At 37.2% G+C, this 6,000-nt stretch overlaps 1 pseudogene; it reads left to right on the top strand.

The window, feature by feature from the left end:
- The first annotated feature begins 338 nt into the window (after window positions 1–338).
- On the top strand, window positions 339–2,072 carry LOC125365014 (annotated as a pseudogene).
- Window positions 2,073–6,000: the final 3,928 nt, after the last annotated feature.

The raw sequence follows: 6,000 nt of genomic DNA, 5'->3' as shown, positions 1-6,000 counted from the left end.
AACCTAAAGTTTTTGTTTTGTCAAATTTACTGCTTCTCTTTAAGTAGCCTACAAAACACTTGCCATTCCCTGTGATGATTTCTTAAATGAGGCCCAAAGAAATGAAAACTACAACCATATAAGGGGCTGGCAATTAGGGAGAACGTGAAACACAAGCATTTCACACAACAAAATGTAGTTGTTTGGTTGTTAATGTGTTCCTGGTTTTCTCGCAGCCTGATCCTCGTGGGCCGGGGCTGGGGACCTCTGGCTTGGAGTCGTGGGAGCTGCAGGCCTCACCCAAAGAGACGCCACCTGGCTACTGGGCCGATTCCAGAGTGGAACTGAGTATTTGAAATATTTCAACCATAACTAAAAGAGAAGCAGAGGAGCTGATAGAGATTGAGATTGCTGGAACTGAGAAAACAGAATGTACAGAGGAAAGCATTGTAGAACAAACCTACACACCAGCTGAATGTATAAACCAGGGTATAGATATGAATGAGCCGATAGGTAATTTAAAGAAATTACTAGAACCATGATTACAGTGTTCTTTGGATGCTCATGAAATTTGTCTTCAAGCTATCCAGCTGGATCCAGAACGAAGCTTATTTGATCAGGGAGTAAAGACAGATGGAACTGTACAGCTTAGTGTACAGGTAATTTCCTACCAAGGAATTGAGCCAAAGCTAAATATCCTTGAAATTGTTAAAACTGCGGAAACGGTTGAAGTGGTGATTGATCCAGATGAACACCAGGTGGAAGCAGAAGCCCATCTTGTTGAGGAAGCCCAAGTGATACCCATCGATGATACAAAACACATCACGGCAATTACAGATGAAACCGCAGAACAGGTGACACGATGGGCTGCTGCACTGGAAGGTTATAGGAAGGAACAGGAACGCCTTGGGATACCCTATGACCCTATTCAGTGGTCCACAGACCAAGTGGTTTGGGTGGTTTGGGTAATGAAGGAGTTCAGCATGACTGATATAGACCTCACCACACTCAACATTTCAGGAAGAGAATTATGTAGTCTCAGCCAAGAAGATGTTTTTCAGTGGGCTCCTTGGAGAGAAATTCCTTGGGAGTCATCTGGAGCTACTTCGAAAATATGTGTTGGCAAGCCAGGTACAAGAGATGAATGAAGTAGTTACAATTGATCAATCTGTGCAAATTATTCCAGCATCAGTACAATCTGCTATACCATCTACCATTGAACTTATAAATAGTAGTACAAAGGCGGCTAAAGTACAAAGAGCTCTAAGAATTTCAGAAGAAGGCAGAAGCTCACCTGGGAATAGAACAGGAAACAATGGTCAGATCCAACTGTGGCAGTTTTTGTTGGAACTTCTTACTGATAAGGATGCTCGAGACTGTATTTCTTGGGTTGGCGATGAAGGCGAGTTTAAGCTAAATCAACCTGAACTGGTTGCACAGAAATGGGGACAATGTAAAAATAAGCCTACAATGAACTATGAGAAGTTCAGTCGTGCATTAAGGTATTATTATGATGGGGACATGATTTGTAAAGTTCAAGGCAAGAGATTTAAGTACAAGTTTGTCTGTGACTTGAAGACCCTTATTGGTACATTGCAGCAGAACTGAACCGATTGGTCACAGGATGTGAACAGAAGAAACTTGCAAAGATGCAGCTCCATGGAATTGCTCAGCCAGTCACAGCTGTAGCCCTGGCTACTGCTTCTCTACAAAGAGAAAAAGATAATTGAGTAAGGCCCAGGACTTTCTGGGAAACTAAGGTCTTTCTTAAATATTTGGAGCAAGCAGTTGCTCTTACCTTTATTACTAAATTTGAATCTTCTTTTATTTCTAGATTGTACAATCCAGTGCATGATTTTTTAATAAATATTTCATACTCTTGTGAATTTGGATCTTTTTACTTTGAGCATATATTTTACAAAATGTATATGTTAAAGGATCGCTACAATTATCTGCAGGGAAAGCAGCTTCCTTGTGGGATAGTTTGTTAGTAGTCAGAAAAGCTAAAGTGGTCAGTATTAATGCCTAGCCCTACCAAAAATAGCCAGTAGCACCTGAAGATAAAAAAGGTAACACGTCTCCAGGAAACTGTTTGGCTTAGCTGTGTTTTGAAATACTGCTGTTACCACTCTCTGCTACTTTAGATGTTGCTTTACATAGAACCAGAAAATGGACTCACTAAGCTAAAGCATGTATGCCTGTTTCATCTAATTAAGGAGAGTTGAGATGTTCATAGAGGATAAAATTATAATAATATAAATTACTAAGCTAAGATTATGAGGTTATTAAAATAATTTACCTATTTGCAAGAAAAGCATGATAAGTTGACTGGCAAAAGAGCAGTGCTGAAGAAGAATGAGATTCAGGTTTAAATCTAGTTTAAGCCATTACTAATGGTTTTCTGTGTTAGACCAAGAATTTAAATTATTTTGAGAGAGGCATTCTAATAAACCAGCTATTGCAGAAAAAAATCTGAATTTATCTCTGTTTTCCCTGTCAGAGATTATAAAAGCCAGAAGAAGTATACCTCAGCTAGAAAATAAATTTGGTATAGTTTGGTGTAATTACTTAAAAAAAATATATATTAATCTGAGCCAGCTCATGTAGCACCAATCATGTATTCTGATAAGTTAAGTATTTTAGGAAAGATAACCCTTTCAAGATGCTAGTAAGTTACTTTAAATGTTTATGAAAGGGAAACCTAGGCTTCATTATTGGCAGTCTTCTCTTTAAAGAAAAACTTTCCCCTTCCTTATTTTTTTCCTTTTGAATCATATGTGTATGTACAAATATCTATATATGTCCAATTGACCACTTCATACCTATACACACACACATATATATATATATATATACATATATATAGATATATATGAAGGCTTAAAAATATTCAAAAGGATAATTATTAAATTACTTTTAGTTAAGTAATCTGTATGTGCAATTCCTTACTACAAACTAACACTAAACAGAGATAGCTTTAACAAAAATTCTCTCTCATTGTTTCTACAATGTTATGTGCAAGTCAAATGTGAGACTGGGTAGAGCTTTTGTAGCAGAAAGGCCACTCTGAAGATAATCCTTTCTATACCTCTCATCATTTCCTTTGAAATTCATCCCCAGAACAGCTTTAGAAGTTGCTTTTCACTGTTGATTGGAGGGACCAGGTACTGCCAGCACTAAGCGGTGCCTTAAATGAGCACCATAGTCAGAATCTTAGGGACCGGAAGACAAAGCAGGTCTGATTTCCTTATCTGGTAACTTTAAGTCATTTTCAATACTGGCTATAGGATTTCAAACTGCATTGTTACTTCATTTATACTGTATAAGGCCTTTAAGATTCTGTAGTAAATAACTAACAAAAATAAAATCTGTATCTTTTATTAGCACTTATTTGGGCACCATGGCTTTAAGAATGTCCAAATAGAATGTTACAACATGTAACAGTATATAGAAACCCCTAACATCCAGTCACAGTAGCAGCTATCAAAGTTTTGCACCATCCCTTTAAGTCTTGTGGAATTGATAAGTCATTTCTTGTTTTAAAAGAAAATACTAAAGTGTAATCTGGTATCTCAAGAGCTTAAGAATCTTAACTTTTAGATTTGAAATTCTTTTGATACATTATGTTTTAGAAAAGAAGACAACAGATTTTATATCTCAAATTCCGTGTGTGTGTTTTGAAGGAAAGGAATAAAAACAAGCTTTTTTTCTCCTTTAAGCATTCTTCAGATGCTTTTTATCTTTTTTTTAAACTGTTTTCCCCCTTGGGAAGGTTTTTTTTTTTTTGCCAGTCTTGGGCCTTGGACTCAGGGCCTGAGCACTGTCCCTGGCTTCCTTTTGCTCAAGGCTAGCACTCTGCCACTTGAGCCACAGCGCCACTTCTGGCCATTTTCTGTATATGTGGTGCTGAGGAATCGAACCCAGGGCCTCATGTATATGAGGCAAGCACTCTTGTCAGTAGGCCATATCCCCAGCCCCACGTTCTTTGTGTGAAGAGTTGTGGAGTGTGGTTAGATGCTCTTTCTTCTTCACTTCTCTCCTCACCATTATTTTATGCACCATTACAGCTGACACGTCTCATTTCTCCAATTGATTAAAGAAGCATTTGAAGTCCTACGTCTCAACGGAAAAATAAAATATTCTGTTGCCCTTATTGAGGTGACAGTTTCCTATTAACTGTACTATTAAGAAACTATAATTCAAGCTTAGTTGTTGTTTTTTTCCCCGTAGAATGATATATTCAAAGAAAACAGACATATTGTTGATCATCTTTTGTACTGAGTACAAAATAATGAAATATTCACTTTTGTCTTAAAGCTATCTTTTTTCTTGCAAAGTATATATTTGACCAACTTCCATACTGTCTTGCTGGCTTGAAAGTTTGTGTAGGCACTGGAAAAAAAGTCAAACACATAACACAGAATTTCCGAATTTCCATGTGTGGTTGATGTTCACATACATCAATTGATTCCATTCATTTTGGTATCAATCTGTGTCAAATTAGGAAAATTAATTGTATTTTCCCTGAATGGTAATACCCCAGTATGATATTTCTTTTTAAGGGCTGTGCCTCCAGATATTTTTGGTGAGGTCTGCTATTTTCTGCATTCATCATTTTTGCTACTTTTATAAAGAACTATGTATCTTTGAAATAGCACAAGAATGTTTAAAAATTCTTAATGACAAAAGCAGCTTAATGTCTTTAGACCTAAAGCATATAAAAATATGGATACTTCAATATTTCATTAGTGTCCAGGAAAAACTACTTGCAATCTTTTGTAAAAGGAGGAGGGTTTTTGCATACATTTTTACTCTTTTAATAAAGACGCTTATACTCTCATAATAACAATTATGTATTTCTTTGTGTTTTTGTAATTTTACATAAAACAGTTATTTTCTATTTTTACTCAGATAACAATATTTGTGTAGTCCGGCCCACGCACTCTCGGTGGACAGCCTGCTTCTGGCTCAGCTCCGCACACCGGGGAGTGGAATAATTAATGCAAATGTTACCGCATTCATTGGAAATGGTGTGGGAATTCATCTGCCTGGATTGTTTGAAGAAGTGGGGAAAAACATTCAAAAAGGAAACGGTCTAGAAGGCTGGGAAAAGAGACTTGTTGTATCTGACAGAGCTCATATTGTATTCGATTTTCATCAAGCAGCTGATGGGATCCAGGAACAAAGACAACAACAAGAAGGAAAAAAAAATGGGTACTACAAAAAAGGGCATTGGCCCAGTTTACTCTTCCAAAGCTGCTCGAGGTGGACTTCGGATGTGTGATCTTGTGTCTGACTTCAGTGGCTTTGCTGAGAGGTTCAAAGTTCTGCCTAACCAGTACAAATCTATATATCCTACTTTGGAAGTAAACATTGAAGGTGAATTACAGAAACTCAAGGGTTATATGGAAAAAAATAAACCAATGGTGAGAGATGGGGTTTTTTCCTTTTTTCTTTTTTTCAAATTTTTATTATCAAACTGATGTACAGAGAGGTTACAGTTTCATACGTTAGGCATTGGATACATTTCTTGTACTGTTTGCTACCTTGTACCTCATACCCCCCATCCCCCTTTCCCTTTGCCCCCTGAGGTGTTCAGTTCACTTACACCAAACATTTTTGCAAGTATTGCATTTGTAGTTGTCTTTTTTTACCCTGTGTCTCTCAATTTTGGTATTCCCTCTCAATTTCCTACATCTAATACCAGTATACACGGTTTCCAATATACTCAGATAAGAGTACAGAGATAGTGTGGGTACAACCACAGGAAGGTGATACAAGAACATCATCAATAATAGAAGCTACAGATACAGATGGGACGTTGAAAGTAGTTACAACTGTGATATAACAATCGTTTCCATCAAATGGAGTTCATTTCACTTAGCATCATCTTATGTGTTCATAAGGGTATAGCTATTGGGCTCTTGTGATGCTCTGCTATGACTTGCCTAGACCTGTACTAATTATTCCCAATAAGGGAGACCATAGAGCCCATGTTTCTTTGGGTCTGGCTCACTTCAC

This window comes from Perognathus longimembris, chromosome 16 (genome assembly GCF_023159225.1).
Source record: "Perognathus longimembris pacificus isolate PPM17 chromosome 16, ASM2315922v1, whole genome shotgun sequence".
Lineage (NCBI taxonomy): Eukaryota > Metazoa > Chordata > Mammalia > Rodentia > Heteromyidae > Perognathus > Perognathus longimembris.
This window is presented reverse-complemented; position numbering and strand designations above follow the sequence as displayed.